The sequence below is a fragment of the Poecilia reticulata genome, linkage group LG21, assembly GCF_000633615.1.
Source record: "Poecilia reticulata strain Guanapo linkage group LG21, Guppy_female_1.0+MT, whole genome shotgun sequence".
NCBI lineage: Eukaryota > Metazoa > Chordata > Actinopteri > Cyprinodontiformes > Poeciliidae > Poecilia > Poecilia reticulata.
In genome coordinates, this window is record NC_024351.1 from 19,992,260 (window position 1) to 20,010,061 (window position 17,802).

Genomic DNA, 17,802 nt, shown 5'->3' on the forward strand with positions numbered 1-17,802 from the left:
TATATATATATGTGTGTGTGTGTGTGTGTGTGTGTGTGTGTGTATATGCTGTTTTACAGTAGGCTATATATGCCACCAATACCTAGATAGGGCCTATACGAATAGACTATTCTTATAAGCTCCATTAAGGTGAGTGCTTTAAAGAGTTAACTTACATATAACTCATTGGAAAAAAAAACATGCAACACTTATGTAACTTCTGTGGATGTACTTTGGACGCTCAGTTGAAAAAACAAACACTGACAAACGAATTATATGGAAACACCCGTCAGTGTTTTTAGCTAATTGTTAGCTAAAAACACTGACGTTAGCATTAGCTTCACAGCTTTTCTCAAAAGTGATGCTAGATTTATTCTTTTTGAGAAAGCAAAAATAATAGTACTTTCTGTGTTTTCTAGGACCATAATGTTCAGTCAGCGGAGCCTTCAGGAACAAAAACTGGATTCTTAGTTTCCCAAACCACCTTGTCTCGTTCTCCTGAACCCATCATCATCTAAGCTGGTTTTATCGACACAACCCAAATATGCAACATATAGCTACGCTTTAAAAAAAAAAAAAAAAAAAAAAAAGTATACCCTGCCTTTGCTTGTTGTGGAGATGGGAGCCAGAGACAGAGGAACAATCCTGACACACATCTGTGATCTACTTTTCTAAATTGAAAAGAGCTAAATTTAATCAAATAAGCTTCAGGGGTGGTGGCGGTGGGGGGTTGGGGGGGGGTAAGGATAAGCAACCGCATGAGGCGATAAAATGCGGCTGAATCAACAGCAGAAGGCAGCAGCATCAAGATTATTATGGCAGCGTGAATCAAACGCCACCAAGAATCCAAATTATAACCTTCAAAAAGCAGCACAAGTTTACGGGAAAACACCAAAATTCTCTCATATCAAATGCAGACAGGAATCAGCACGTCAGGGGGTGCTCTTTCTTTTCTTTTTTAATCTCCCCCCCTCCTCTTTCTCCTTTTCTTTAATTTCATTTCCAGTCGAGGGAGCACAGTTTCTCACCACCAGATGAACGCGGTGATACGCGACCAGGACAATCCGATTAGGAGTGGGTTTAGCGCCTGAAACGCAATTAAAAAAAAGAAAGAAAAAGTTTTTTTTTTTCTTTTTAAATGGATATGGGCGTTTAAAAAGAAGGCGATCAGGTATACTTGAAAAGGCTGCCCTGTGAGCGCTGTTCATCTGAATGAATCATTTCTAAAGGAAGGGGCAGGAGAGCGTGCAGTGCATCGAGAGCGAAAAGCTCTAAATCATCAAAAAAAGGAGGAAACATTAAACGGAAAGCGCAGTAATCCACGGCATCCAACTAACATGAACGCAAAATGTGGAATTTTTTTATTATTATTTTAAAGTGTATAATGCGACGACTGTAAAGACGTTGAGTTGTTCTGTGTGTTTGCACATACATTATAGAAAAAAAGTCTTCGATCCTAATTTAATTCAGGCCAGAGCCACACATGCATTTCTTTCCATTTCTCTCCCGCTTTAACATGCCACATTCTCCGTACCTTTTGCGACCCCGCGTCCATCTCTGAACCCCGCAACCGCATTTAACTTTTGCCCTCTCTCCGATCCTCCGTCCTTCATGCGGTCCCGCTGCGTGTCCGTGCGTAAAAGGCTCCCATCAGCGGCGTGGACCCGACGACTCCTCGGAACAGCGTAACATTTTTATCCCGCATGGGTCCCCCTCCGTCTCCTGAGCGCTCTCTCCGTCCGTGCGTCCGCACTTTTTCACCGGGTGTGCGTGCGTGCGTGTGTGTGTGTGTGTGTGTTTGCGTGCGTGAGAGTGAGAGCTCCGCCGCTTCCACTCAGCACAGTCCGCGGCGCACCGGGACCGAGGAACGCGGCTCCCCGCTCACACACTGTCTCCGCGCGGCGAGGACGCACTCTCCCGATCCGCTCCGGCGGGCCATGGCGGCCAGCTGCGTCCGTCCGTCCGTGTGCGTTTTTTTTTTTTTTTTTTTAAGGCAAAAAAAGAAAAGTCGGGAGGCTCAAGTCTTCTTCTGCCTGCGCAACTCGGAGCTCGGACTCCCTGCGAGCTGTTTTCCAAGATGGATTCAGTTGATAGTGCGACGTGCCTGCTCCGCTCCGCTCACCTCTCCCTCCCTCCCTCTCCTCTCCTCCGTCCCTCCGCCCCCTCCTCACTGTGAAGAATGCCTCTCCTTCCAGCAGCTCCGTGATGGCTCTAAGCCACAGATCCTCCCCGCCGCCCCTCAAACTGCACAAAATAGTTTGCCTCTCAACAGACTTGATCCTTGCGCGTTATTCGCCCAGCCTCCCCCCTCAGCCCGCAGCGATAACACGGCTTTCATTTGCGCTTCATGCACAAAATCCAGGCATTCGACTTGAGTCACATCCACGATGGGGGAAAAAAAAAAAACAAAACAATAACCACACAGCAGATTTCTTTATTTCTTTGGATTAGTGGATTTTGTTGGCTAAAACCTTCAGCTGCACTGTTCGCTGTGTGGGGATATTTTATGATTAGTTCAAACTCGCTTGAAAGTTTGGTTTTAATTCGTGATTTGATCGACTTAAACAGTGAAAAGCTGAACCCGTTTGAGTTTTTTTTTCAGAGTTTTACACCTTCACAGTAGTCAACCTTCACAGTAGGACTAATTTAACAAAGATTTTTAGCATAAAAGTTTAACCCTAACCCTACATCCAGTGGTGATAACAGCATGAATCGGGCCCTGGGCAGACTCTTCCTCTGTGTCCCCCCCAAACAAAACTGAATACATCCTCTCTGCGTGAGTTTAGAAAGGGCAGTAGCACAGTCTCCTCTCCCTCCTTTTTTTTTCTCGTCACAAAGTATTTTATAGGACCAGAAAGAAAACATATCACATGAAGTTTCATTTCTTTTAGTTTTATTAGTGATCAGAATCGATTAAAATCTTTAATCGGTCTTTAATTTATCACGATTAATCACATTTTAATCAAACTATTTAACAAACAAAATTAACATTTAAAATTGTTTTTGCTGCCAAATTATTGAACAAATAGAGAGATGAGCTCAATGACAAAGATATTCTTTAAAAAAAAAATCTGTTAAGGTTATTCAGCCATTAGATTGGGTGTTATATCTATTCAGCTTTCTAGTGTTTCCCTCATCAGCCATGTAACCCCTTTGGGTAACACTTTATTTGAAGGGGGGTGAATAAGACTGACATAACACCTATCATGAACATGAATAAGTCTTCATGAATATTTATGACTTGTCATAAAGCGTCATTCGATAAATTATGATACTTTTAATACAAAGTTGACATTATTCAAAATGTTATGTCAGTAATGATTTCTTGACATTAACCAAGAAATCATTACTGTTTAAACTTAACCTTTAATAACAAAGTTACCTAATTTTTAAAGTGCAATCAGTAATGATTTCTTGGTTAATGTCAAGTTGTCATAACATTTTCAATAATGTCAACTTTGTATTAAAAGTGTCATAATTTACCGAATGACGCTTTATGACAACAACAGTCATAAATATTCATGAAGGCTTATTCATGTTTATAACAGGTGTTATGTCATGTTTATGACAGTGTTATGTCAGTCTTATTCACCCCCCTTCAAATACCCTTCTTGGAAAAAAAAAACTTCTTTAGAAATGTGGACGCTAACATTAGCAGTGGGTACATCTGTGCTGCTGCAGCCTCGGTGATGGGCCACAACAATAATCTTTTCCAGCATCATTGGATCATTTATTGAAGCAAAAATGAACACAGAGTGTTTCAAAGTAGCACCAATTCATAATTACAACCTGCAAATTGGACTTAAGCCACTGCTGTGGTTAAAAGGCCTGGTTTAAGAAAGCAGCTCGGAGTGATAAGACTCCCAACTTAAATCTATTGCAATTGCTAGCTAGAGGATGCTCCAATAGAATTAGCATTACAAACCAAGGTCAAAGTATTTCCCTGAGTTTTATGGGAAATGGATGTCATCTAATAGCGTGTGTGCAAATAGCTCCAACTTTCAATGTTCCTTGACTGTGGCAGCCATGTTGGATTTACAGTCATGGTTCATGGACTTCCATCTACTTTTCTCCTTTTTCTCTCTCATCCACTCAAAATAATGTTTAAAAAAAACAAATGGGGAAATAAATTATGAAAGTTTTACATTTTTTCCCCCCAACTAAGATAAACCCAGAGGTGGAGTTGAGGTCGTAACGTTTGACCCTAATCAAACATGTTTGAACATCTTTAACGTTGAAATGAGTACATGATGTGCTCTGCTGGGCTTTGCATCTAGAAATGAAACAAAAATAACCACTGATTGAGTCCGCATTCGTCTCGGTCATTACTTCAATTGTTCCCAGCACCAGTCAAACACCAGGAAGTGATTACAGCCTCAACGCTGATGACAGTCGTCCGGTGAATTGTTTGTTGGAACAGTCTATGTTCTCTTATGCAACCAGGGTCACTTTGAACTGTGACAAGCCGATAACTCCATGCCTTATCTAGCCGATAACCTCTTCTTCACCTGTCCAAATCCTGAGATGTCCCGTGTGTCTGTTGCACTCTTTATCTCCTCTACTCCTCCATTCCACGCTCTGGTTCTACTCATACAGAGAATGCAGTGGAAAAGCAACCAAAATTAACCTGTAACCTATAAAAGGTACGTTTTTAGCTGCTAAAAACATACAGGGCTGCGGCCGCAGATGCTAATGTTTTAGGAAGCCAATGGAAAAACATTAAACTATAAGTTACACCCCGGCTCTGTTTGGAACACCCAGGGGATTTACTACTATCGAGTCTTAATCTTATAATTTATGGATCAGAGTGCCAAATATTTACTGGTAGTTAACATAGCTTAAAAACTTAATGGTGCCAACATGACTATGTTCAAAATATTAGCATTTTTCATCACACTGGGCAGTGCCTGAATGGATTTGACTCTCTGTAGTGTTATCTGTTGCTGTAGAGAATAACTTTATAAATGTTAGATTTTTCTGAGATTGTGCCTCTTCATGCTGTTCTTTCGAGATGTGTATTTCCACGGCTATCTTGAAATGCAAATATTTCTTTTTAAAATAAAAAAACAGTAAGGTACTCAGATTAAGTATAGTTTATAAACAGTTGTTTAAGTAATTTAGATTTTTTAATGAGTGATTAGAGCAGCACAAAGTAAGAGAGAGTAAAGAGAGTAAATCTGTAAAGTCATGGCTTCAGCTGCTAGTTGAGTATTTAACACTGTCAACACAGAGAACAGAAGCTAAAACAGTATCCCCCATATTAGCTAGGCTTACACGCTTTTCAGCATTTATTAACCAACTTACCTCTAAAGTACAATATACCGACTCTTAATCCAAGTTGAACGTAAACCTGAAAACTGAACGATGAAAGTATATATACTTTATCTGTTTTAGGCTACGGAGAAACGATTCAGTCGTGCAGCACGGTAGTTTATGGCCATTATGCAATTTCAGGCATCAAATTTCAGAGGTACATCAGCTTAAGCCATTTCATCTTATTGCAGTTTCTGTTTAATTTATATCCACTGAGGCAGAAAAGAAATGAAATACAAATGAAAGCCATAAGACGAGCAGATTCAAAGGCCCCAGTTTTACTTAAAAAAAAAAAAAAAATTAAATCTGTCATGTTCCTTGTTTTCCCCCCGTCTGGCGGTCGAGGTCAGAAAGGCACACGGGAGTCACAGGATCCACACGGGTCAGCAGGTGCACATTTTCCCTTTCATCTGTGCCTCCAGTTCCCGAGCGGTATTAATGTTTGACTTCTAGTGACCCGTTTCAACATATATAAATCAAACACCAGACTGCCAGCAAATAACAAGGCTCCCGTTTAAACCGCCGTCTGTCATTTCGCGCACGCGCCACGACGGCCCGACTCGTCAGCTCCGTCACGAGACAATTCGGTTGTTCCAAACGTCCCCTCCCTTCATGTCCAATTTCGTCTGCCTTGTCCCTGGGACGGACGGCTGTTGCGAAGCCCCAGTCCACAACGTTTAATTCCTTCATAAATCAAGCTTCTCTGCACGGCATGCATTATTGATTGAGTGAATTTAGAGGAAACGGCCTATTTTTATTTTCCCTTTGATGGACGTGCTTCGCGGCGGTGCACTTCTTCATTCCCGGCCGCTGCTGCATTATGGAATGTCTCTTTCAAGCAGGCAAATGAGAATAAAAATTACAGCTACCTGAGGGGCCCTGTGAGGACAAACACACCGGCGCCATTATACGGCCCGTTAATTTAATTGTGTTTATTGTTGCCAAGCAAAATAGCTGAGCGGCATTTACGTGTGAAAGGCTGGAATAGTATTAGCGCTTTAGGTTAAAAAAAAAAAAGAAAAGAAAAGAAAAATCACAAACCCAAGTGTATTATTCTGCTGATGAAGTGTCTGTTTGGTGCATTCTTTTAAGCTCTGATGACTGCATGCTGTGCACTGCATTGCAAAAGTACCCAATCAAGTTCTTAATATTTTGTGATATTACACTCAAATTTCCACAGTTTTCTAAATTTTTGGTATATCATGCATGTATACTGTGAAAATTGTGGCATGCATTTTTACTATATAGAGCATACAATATGAAGTTACAGTAGGTTTATTTGGGAACAACATAGAGCTACTGACCAGGGGACATATGGAAACTACCATTTATCAGTTTATAGGGCTGATATATTAATTTGCTGTAATTTCCATTAGCAAAATATTTTTTCTGTACCTACAGGACACCCAATGTGGCTCTAGCTCAGGGGCCCAAATCCTTGTAGATCCTGATTAAGCTCCTTGCATTAATTATTCCTGAGCAGCTTTCCTGTTGACAAAAATAGCCCCCACAGCATAATGCTGCTATYACCATGCTAGAGCATGACGGTGGTGAGTGCAGGATGTATAGTAGAGGTGGAACGATCCAAAATATCAATAATAGACAACAAATTGTTATAAATACTGGATCCCTGCTAGCGTGGAAAGGTTGATTCTTTAGTTTCAGATTCCCTCTTCTAATTGTTTTTATTTTTGCATTGAAGTTTCTCAACTCTACCTCAACAATTTTGTTTTGATTTCAAATAATATTTTGCACTTCATTTAGGAAAAATTCACATAATTCATGTCATGTTATTAGAATATTTTATTTATCCCTATAAACTTGGCCCGTATTTAGTCCTAGGTTGGAACAAAATTATTCACAGGAAAACAACCACAAATACACCTAGAGGTCAGAAGTTTGTCATATCAAACTCAAAAAGCATAGATATTAGTATCGGTATTGACGATATGGTATTGGATATCTTGGCATTGGTATCGGATCAATGCCAAGATATGCGTAAAATAGTGTATTGCATGTTTGTTTGGGTTTTTTTTACATGTTTTCCAAAGAGTTACGTTTCGCACAATCAGTGGTTGTCAAGTCAACACATCCTTCCAGCTGAGCTGAATCCTCCACAGGTGGAATTTAGCGAGTCATTTGATGACCTGTGGATTTTATTTAATAGAGAAATAGCAGATAGGCAGGTACATTTTTAAGTTGCATTTTCTTTTCATTTGTCTTATTCTACATTTATTCTACTCCATAAAAAGAAAGTACATTGGAATCTGTGTTTTTTTTTAACATGACAAAATGTAGGTATATTCGATCCCTTTGCAGGGCATTTTTTCTATCCACATTCCAGAAAGACAGAGTAAAATGGTAAAACATCCATGTGCACCCTTTCTTCAATCTCAAAGTGGAAATTCCCCCTGCCTTGCCCTGTGTTTTGGTGTGGCATATTTACTCGGCACGCATGTGTGGCGTGATAAAACTACAGATACCCATGACCCCAGAGAACTTCAAAGCCTGCTCCGTCCATCTGCTCCTGCTCAGGCCCCAGACTCTAACGGAGAGTAGATATGGGCTTTAAAAAACAAAACGACAAAAAAAAAAACAAAAAAAAAAAACGATCCACTTAGATATGCAGATACGTTTCTCCCCCTGGTTGTATCCACTCTGGTCCCTGAAGACATCATTAGCTTATCACATTCCTCCCTCCTGCATGAATGTACATCTGGACACTGAGAGGCACTTCAAAGGTGCCAACAGCATGAGTGTTTAAAAACCCCCTTCCCCTCGGCAAGTCTTGGCGAGACCCTTCTCAGGAGCCCGAGTGTGGGAAACCACAGTATCACGGCGAGCGGTGATGTAATCGGGCCCCGTCGCTCGAGATTCGCCAGGCTTTGAGGAAAAATATGCTGATTATGTTTAGAGTGGGCGATCAATGCATTCATTAATTTCCAAGGCGGTGTAATTACGTCTGCCCCTGTCGATTATCAATCTACATACGGCTCACGCCGCAGCGGGGCTCTAAGGAGAGCCGACCAGATGAGTCAGTCAACAACACGCCGAGTGTTTTGCTCATGGAGCTCGGCGGCTTTTTACCCAGCTGTACAGGCAATGTTACAAATAAAGCTGCAGCTCAGTTTTCCTTCAAATTAAGTGTTTGTGTCTGTTCATTTTAAACATCAGGATTTCATTTGAGGCAGAAATGAACGCTATTGATTACGTTTGCTCAGGAATGTGGCACATGAAGGATTAACGCTGTTTCCATGTATTTATATGTTGGTCAGAAGTTCATCATCTGCTCTGAGTTCAATTCCTTATAAATGTGAAGAGCTCAGCTTTCCATCTGACTTTTATTGAATTTACTATAACATTGATAATTTTATTTTTTTGTTGGTGTTTAAGGAGATTGGGTTGTTTGCTTTCCTTTCATATAGTGTAATAGCAACTGGTTGACCACTGGGCCAGTTTCTAAAGATCAAAGAGGAAATACAGAAACTAAAACAGGATGTGATGTAATTTAGATGAGAAAACTCATCTTCTGACATGAACAGTTAAACTATATTCCATCCACACCTTCTTTAAATGTTCAAATGTATCAGGGCTACAGATGAAAACTATACTTACACTTTCTAACAAAACAATGACGACGTTCAACATATTTTAACTGGGATTTGTTAAAGTGCAGCACTAAGCAGGGCATCATTTGCTCTTTCACAACAAAGGAGATTAATTCACTTATGACATATTTCCCATGTTACAAGTGAAATAATGTACTAGTAGAATTAGTGCTGCTTCATCAATACTAAAGAATTGTTTGCTTGAAACAAGCCCTTGAATCTTAATCAAAAGTAGCTTGTAATGCAATTTTGGCTTATTTCAAGTGTACCAAGATATTTTTACTAGAAAAAGACTTGACAAGAGTTTGTGTTTTTGTAGTGTTTGTCCATTTAGGTGATTATATTGTCAATATGTTGAGACCAGGACATTTGAATCAATAAAGGACAATTGTGGGGGGAAAATAAAACATGTTAGAAGCTGCAAAAGACATACTTTTACGTTAGAACGGCCCAGTCAAAGTCTAGACCTAAACCCATGTGAGAATCAATGGCAAGACTTGAGATATTGATATCCACAGATGTTTTCCATCCAGTCTGACTGAGGCTGGTTGAAAACCTCGCCACTTTTGATTCAAAACCTAGTTGATTTTTTAATGCGTACGCTTTATTAGAAATTGCTTTGGATTTATTTCAGGAACATGGAAACAGGGAGGAATAGGTTTAAAGGGAAACAAAGAGAAAGAAGCATAGAGAGAACATAAGTCAACACTCAACTAGTCTGTGTCTAGACCTGCAGAGAGACAGGAAAAAAATGGAGCTCTACTAATTTTGAAATGAAGGATGATTACAGATACATGCTCCAATTACAGATTTTTTTTTCTTTTTGTAAAATAAATAATTAAAACACTATCAAAGCGGCAATGCAATTTATTAAAGTGTGTGGTTTGTAACAAGAAAAAAAAAAGTAAAAGTATTCAGAGGACATAAATAATTTTGAAAGACTGCACAGCAAAATGTCATATGCGATATGACACATGGCGAGAAGATTTATCAGCAGGGCATACAGTAGCTTTAATAAAAAAAAAAAGTCTAAAATTGATGGGGATGCTGTCAAAAGGCCTGGCAGCACTCAATCAGGCCCATTTCATATGTGGCGGTGCATGCAGTAAGTAAGATCTCGGATGTGAATTTATCAAGGTGCGAACGCGCGTTCCTCGCTGAATGCTGCCCTGTGCTGATGCCAGGCTGTAAAATCACCGACTTGACAACAAGCAAGTCCCTGTAGTTCTGCTGAGAGAGGGATGGGAAGCAGGATGGCAGGAGGTGGGAGGGGCCGCGCAGAGACGGAGGGTAAACTGGGAGGGTGGAGAGGTAAAGAAAGAAAGAAAAGAAAAAAAAATCACTCCAACAGAACTGCCATGTCATCCTTGTCCTCCTACTGTTTAGTATATCAGATTGCTGCCATGTAATATCATACTTTCAACTGAAATGTTATACTGATGTGTTTGTAGTCAAAGTAATACAAAGGAAGCTGTTCCATTTAAGGTTTTCAGGTTGTTGTTTTTTCCAAAGTAAAGATTATTTTCAGCTGTTCTCCTGACTGTTTCACCATTTAAAAGCCCTTTATAATTTCATTTTTAAACCTGCATTGCAAAACGTCAATAACAAACTTTAAGTCAATAATTTTTTTAATTTTGATGAAAAAGTATTTGTTCCATTGGCAGATTATTTCACTAATAAGACATTTTCCCATGTCATAAGAGAAATAATCTGTCAATAGGATTAGTACTTTTTTATCACTATAACTTATGACGATATGGTTCTGGACTTGTTGGTTTTTGTCTTATTTCAAGTTTACTATGATATTTACATTAGAAACTAAACCAAAAATACTTGGTAAGAGTTTATGTTTCTGCAGTGTGTCGCAGTAACCAATTCATCAATTAATCTTAAGATAAATTAAAATTAAAACTTTTAAATTTTGTTTGGACTTCATAATCTGTTTTATTTATAGCTCCGGTTGAATTTAGTTTATATTTCCATTTTATTCATTGTTTTTGGTTTATTTTGTCTTTGGTTATTTAAATTTCTTCCAGTTCCTGTGTGACTTGTTCTTTACAAAATTAAACTTTATCAACCTTTGAGAGCGCAAACTTGCATTATTCTGCAATTATCAATGGATTTACTTGAAAATGGTCTCAAAACAACATTTTTGTTGTTTATCATAATAGTTTCTGCAACAATTTATCGTCCGGCAAAGTTTATCATGACATGCCCAGTTAGGAATTAGGAAGACTGCACATATTAAGACAGTTTCCATGGTGAGTATTAATGCATTTGTCGTGGTAAGCATTTTCTGATGGCTTCTGAAGTATTAGCAGATTTTAGCTTCTCGCTAGCAGCTGTCAATAACGTACTGCGCAAAACGACAACAAAAATCCAATTTGTTTAAAATGTTCCATACTAAAATATCCCCGAGTCATGAGAAAAGCAGCAAAACAAGCCATTTGTGTGTGGAAATTTTGGAAAAATGTGCAGGAACTCTGACGCAGGTGTTAGCATTTTGAGTCTTAATAGCTTCACAGAGCCACATTCCAAGCTTTCAAGATTGCTAAAAAATGACCATGTTGGCAAATCTGTGCTAAACCTCAAGCTGAGCTCAGCAGCTCAAACAATAATAATGGCCTTCATTAGAGTGAATTATAACACTTACTTATTCAAAGTCCATTGTACTGTCGTAGTGTATGAGTTGAGGAAGCAGAGGGGGGAGGGAAACCAGAGAACAATGCACATCGTGATGGATAGTTCAAAGGAGAACAAAGTTCCTTGAGACACTGATCTTGTATCACATCGTCTCTTAATCTTTCTGCGCATGACGTTCGGCAGCAAGGCCGGTCAGACGGATCAGCACTTGTTAAAAACAGCCTTGTCCTTCTACCAGCCATAAAAGGAGCAACGGGAAAAAAAACAACTTTGAAGAGCTCAGCACAGAAGAGATGCAGTGGAGAAGAAAAATAGACAGATGCCAGGAAGGAGCGGGTCCCGGGGTCAGGAGAAAGATGGGCCTGATCCCACCTCCAATCCCTGCAGCTTTTCTTTTGTTTGAAGTCACATCTGGGCCAAATTTCCCCCGTTTCTGACTCGAGCAGAGAGGAAGTCTTCTGGGTGGGTGCAAGGAGGACGCGGCCCGCCGTGGCCTGCCGGGCTAAACTGTGCGAAACTCTGTAGCCGCCATGAGTCACGGCAGAAGGGACAGAAGCCGGGGGCGGGGGGATCAGACACGTAGTCAGGGTTCATCACGGGGATCCAACGGTGAGGACAAGAATGTGTCAGATAAGTCATTCAGTGACACACAGGAGCAAAGACATGTTTAGACACTGAAGACAGATAAGCAAGGAAAGAACCGGGGGCTGGAGGGAACTAATCGCTACATTACCACATCACCTCAAACGCAGGTCAGCACTGACTCAACATACAGTGGAAAAGAGAAGGAGAAAATACTCGGTGAACTTCTCACCTCAATTAAATTTTGCTCACAGCTTTGTGCTTTTACAATGAAAACGAAAATGCCACATAATATGAAATTAAAGAACTCTTTCATGGAGTATTCCCTTAATTCTTTTTGCAAATTTTGGTATAATTTATTGGGATTTTGTGATAGACCCACCCAAAGCAGTGGATGTAAGTGAAGCGGGAGGAAAAAGATACGTGTTTTACAACTGGAAAACCGTCTGCCGTAGAGCCAAAGCGTCATTGGTTGTGGGTCTTATCGAGCGTCGCCGTTGACTTCCTATGAAATTCTGCTCGATTCAAATTTTGCTTCACACACTCTGGGATTTCTTCCATTTACTTGGATTCTACTGGTTGAATTTCTACTGGGTCAATCAGTGAACAGGAGAAGATGTGATTAGAATTGTAGTCTGACTTGACTTTTAGTGACGGCAGTGGAGGAAGTGAACGAAGTTGCTCAGTCCAAATATTGAATTACCATATTTTCCGCACTATAAGGCGCACCTAAAAACCTTCAATTTCCTCAAAAGCTGACAGTGCGCCTTATAATCCGGTGCGCCTTATATATAGACCAATATTGAGCCACAACAGGTCTAGCAACTACGGTAAGCAGCCGCCCACTTCATTTTCGCCCGTAGAAGAAGTAGTGCACGGTGCATGCTGGGATAGTTGTCAGAACGCTGGTTTGTTAATAAAGTTTGACTGACCTATCTACCTACCTCGTCTGCAGGTCATTTAGCACCACGTTCTCCACAAACATGCTGTGTGCGAACAGAGAAGGGTGACCATCGTCCGGTCACGCCCCGGCCCAGTAGCGGAAGGCTCTCCTCGCCGACCGGAGTTGGACTGTTTTGTTGACTTTCTTTATGTCAACAAAGTGGCTTTAGATATTCATCCGGGGTGCTTCGACTAGGGTTACCAAGGGACCAGCCTCTATATATTTAAAGCCTGGGGCGGCGGGGGAAGAGAGACAAAGACTGCGGCGGCAGCGTGTCGGTTGGTCTGTGTTACCCAGAAAGCAGTTGGGTGCAATATCGCAACATCAACACCGTGAGTGAAACAATGACTGGGGCAGCCTACTATATAAAGCACTCGGGGACCACTTCTTTATTATTACACATCCACATTTGTAGAGTACGGAACAAATCGCGTGTCTACCTTAACTGTAGCGTCTGTTCTATGCGCCTTATAATCCGGTGCGCCTTACAGTGCGGAAAATACAGTAACTTTAACAGCCGCCTCGTTCAGATTGGCACATCTCTCTTCACAGCAGAGGACGGTTGTTTACAGCTCAGGTAATTTCTGGTAAGCTTCATAATGTCAAACTGGCGCATTACATACATTGCGGACAAACGTTTGTGACTGGGTAAAATTTAAACCCTCAGAGTCCACGTCTCCAGGCAGCCATCGCTTCTCAACAGCCGAATGTCCAGACCGTTTTGACGAACAGGGGGCTGGTTTTTACCAGGCTCTGACTTATCTGGAGTAAGGACTTTCTTCCACATATTTTCTGTCCATAACCTGACAAGCGATACTTCTAACCACTTTGGGTGTTTTTGCCTCCTGAACGGTTTCAAAACTCTAGATTTGTTCAACCCTCCTTCATATGTCTGAAATGACTGGATTTTATTTATGAGCAGCAGAGTAAAGAGGCCTCAATACAAATGCAAACCAATTTTTCTAGATTTTTATTTATACGTTTTACTTCTGTCTTTTTTTTGTTTTGTTTTTGTTTTTATGAGAAGAGACAGCTGCAGGGAGAGCAGTTTCATGTTTTCTGTGAATTTCGAGATATACTTTAGAATTCTGGTTGCAAATCATTGACATGGAATTGGGAAGCAGAGCGGTCTGACGCAGGTTATTGATTCAATTATGAAAGAGGGAAATAAGAAGCTATGGAAGCACGGTGACCTGTCACCTGCGTCTCTGCTGGCTATCTTTAGCTCAGTTGTTGCCGTAGTTTCACCAGAGCAGACCCAGATTCATTTGGAACCGGCAACATTCTGTCCAGAGAAATAATATCCCCTGTTCTCCCTCTGCTTGACCTCATGCTGTCGTCCATAGAGGACGGAGCAAAAAAAAAAAAAGAAAACAAAAAGTAGACATTTTAAGAATTCATGCACTATAAAAGTTATATGCTTCTTTGTTTCCAACCAATTTTCTTTTATGCTGCTAATGTGAGTTCAGTAATTCTATTACAGAGGAGGATAAAAACAGGGACTGGATTTATTAAGAAACCAATTATTATTTTTGTTAAATTTGGAAAAGTAATCAGTAGATTACTGCAAATGTAGGTTGCATATTACTAACAGAATTAAAGCATTTACAAAAAAACCTAATCTGATATATAGTGGGTCAATGAGGAAACATGACTTTATGGTAGTACATTACATCCAACAATCTCGACTTTTATGATTGAATAGCTTTTTGTGTAGAAATGAATAATTATATTTTTGAACATTATGTTATTCAAAATAAATAAATGGTTCAGTCAGTCAGTCTAATGCAATCCAATTATTTTCTTCAAATATGGGGATTGTAGACAAGCTTTTGTGGATTATATTTTATTATGTTTATTCAAATTCAAGTACATACAAATACATTAGAGCATAATAGAAAAGTTAATTTATTTCAAAGCAAAACTCATATTGAATGGTTTCATCAGATAGTGTTATTCCTCAATAAATAAACCTTTATTTTAACCTATATTTATTTAAATGTACCTGCAAATATGTATGATTTAGCAAAAAGTTTTCAACCACAAGAATGTTTATACAGTGATAATTTAGAAAATTACCTCAACTCATATTTGTTCTTCTGGAGCTTTTTTCTACTAGAGATTTTCTCCTTCCACTAAACTTTCCATTAATATGTAGCCATCTTCATTAGAAATTACATTTTGTAGCTTCTTTATATCAGTGTTAAATTATTTTGAGACCCAATTTAAAAAACAAAAATTGTCTTTTTGGAACATTCTGCTAAAAATCTATTTCCATCCACTAAACTTCCAAATAATATGTAGTAGGCTTCATTAGAAGTTACATTTTGCGGCTTCCTTTCATTTTTGACACTGGTATATATAAATTGTTTGAGACCCAAATTAGCAAATCACTTCACCACACATTCGTCTACCAAACCTTTTCCTGCCACTAAACTTTCCATTAATATGTAGCCATTAGAAATTACATTTTGTGATGTCTTCTTTTTTTTGCCACTGGTAATTTTTAAAATGATTGAGACACTCACCTTTGGGTTTTTTATTATATATAATCTAAATTAAAAGAACAAAACAGATTGTGTCTTAAATCATCTGCATAAATGTAATTTGTTTGCGTTGAACCAATATAACAGTACACATCCTTTTATAAAGCAATCAAACTATTGAAATATACCTTTAGTGTTAAGTGCATGTAACTTTATAATTAGAGGCATTAATCGTGTTAAACCAGCAGCCTGTATGTAGAACAAGGACCCGTGATGTGAAGCCCGGTGCGTTTAAATAAAGCTCAGCACAGCGGCGGCGTTCTGCTCCGTCTCAGCACCACCTTGATTTGATCGGGTCCTTGCAGCTGTTTAAAAGCTCCGCCTGCGCTTGAATGACAATCTGTGTTTATCTTTGGCTTTCCTCTCCAACTAATTAACTAAACCCCGGAACACCAAAACACACAGTCCCTCCAGAACCTTCCCCCTCTGCTCTGACAGCTGACGTATTGTTGCGCCGTTTTTAAATTAGTGCCGAGTGGAAGATGTCTCACAACAATTTACACTCGTGTGGCCTGAGACACTTATTAATTGCTATGTTTTAATTAAAGGAGAAATTACTCTATCTTAAGCATATAGTGGAGTGTAACTGTCAACTTTGGGTCTTTATGTGTGAATTACAGGAGGATGATTGAGAGAACCCGCTGGTTTTCTTAAGGTTTTTTTACCTGGATTTTTATTTCATTTTTATTAATTTACGACGGCAGGTTTTGGGTTATCAAATCGGATGTGCGGGCACTCTGGAGATGAGGCTGTTCACTCCCGCTTCCACTTCTTCAGTTTCAGATGAAGCACTCTGCCAATCTCTATCCCTCCCGGAGACGTTTAATTGCCTCTGAAGAAGAGAGAGACGTTTTCAGGCTCGCCGTGCTTCCAGAAGCAGTCATTGTTTTGGCCCCCATTATCTATTCTTTTTCTTTTTTTTGTCATTCCCCCTTCAGCATTTGAATTGCTCTCACAGCGCATGAGGTGGGAATTTGGATAAATCCAGATTACATCAGCAGGCAGGTGAACCAGCTCAGAGAAATAAAATAAAAAATAAAAAAAACACACAACTAAAAATATAATTATGCTGTCAGACGCTGCTAAGCTGCAGCCTTTAATCCCTCGCCACGCAGATACCGCCGCTTGTCTTCTCCCATCACCAGTCGAAATCCAATATTCTTATCCCCGGCCTTAATATGCGTTTCTTTCCTCTGGTTAATTCATCATCATCATACTTTTTCATGTTATTTATTCTGGTAACAATCACAGTATTGGCCTTGGCACGCTCGAGCGTAATTTAATGCGCTGTGATATTAAAGTCTGGCAAGTGTTCATTTGCTTTCATTTCGGGAATATTGCTCTCAAGTCGAGGCGAAACTCCCCTCCGACAGACTTCTTTCTCTCTGTCTGTCTCCCTCATATGCTCGTGGCGTTCCTGCCATCGTTTCCCCTCAAACTAAATGCCCCGGACAGCGTAACAAAATATTGCGCTGATATCATGGAGGGTTTTTTTTCTTGCGGAGGCCTCTTCCCCTTTAAGACAATCTGCGATTCCATCTGGTCGCTGTGGGTTTTTCGCCTCCCGTCCTCATCAGCTCCCTTCCACTCGATGACCAGTTTGAATAATTTTCTGAAACTTCCTGAGGGCATCCTTCGAAGTGAATGGGAGCTTCCACCCCACGTCCCTGGCAGGACGCTTCAGAGACGTCCAGAGAACAAGTCACTTAACCCAGCCTTCGTGTCCCCATGAGGTACGATGGCCGAGAGGAGGAAGAAGAAGAAGAGCTTGAAGCGGGCAATCAGTTCAGACGGATTGCTTTTCATGGCTCCTTCCTTCTCTCTCAGGTGGCAGCGGGCCCATCTCTGGCGCCTGCCACCATGCCCACGTTAATTGGAGCATGCCACTGTAAATGAATCGCATGTGGCTAATACCTTTATTACTACTACTACTATGAAGTAGTGGTTTCTTAGTTTATGACATTGAAAGAACACATTTCTATTAATTTTAACCAAGATTTTATGACAACATTGAATTTGAATTGAAATGGTACATGAGTGTTGAATTGCTACAAAATGAAAATCCGAAAATTCTCTTTAGTGAGTCTTTAGTGAATTTACCAGATTCACTAAAGGAATGAAGGTTTGGTTCATTGGAATGAAGGTAGTTCTTCTTTGCAAAATAGCTCAACGTTCGGAAGGATGGAGA

The 17,802-nt window shown here is 40.0% G+C and overlaps 1 protein-coding gene across 3 annotated transcripts in view; it reads right to left on the reverse strand.

Annotated features, from left to right (window-relative positions):
• Window positions 1–17,802, reverse strand: part of flrt2 (fibronectin leucine rich transmembrane protein 2) — a 59,358-nt gene that overhangs the window by 7,797 nt on the left and 33,759 nt on the right. Inside the window, exon 1 of one of the 3 annotated variants that reach the window (XM_008398211.2) lies at window positions 1,514–2,110. The exons of the other annotated variants lie outside the window; for them this stretch is intronic. The gene's annotated coding sequence lies outside the window, so the exon portion shown is untranslated. Of the gene's footprint in view, window positions 1–1,513; window positions 2,111–17,802 lie in introns of those variants that run through there. 3 annotated transcript variants of the gene reach the window in all.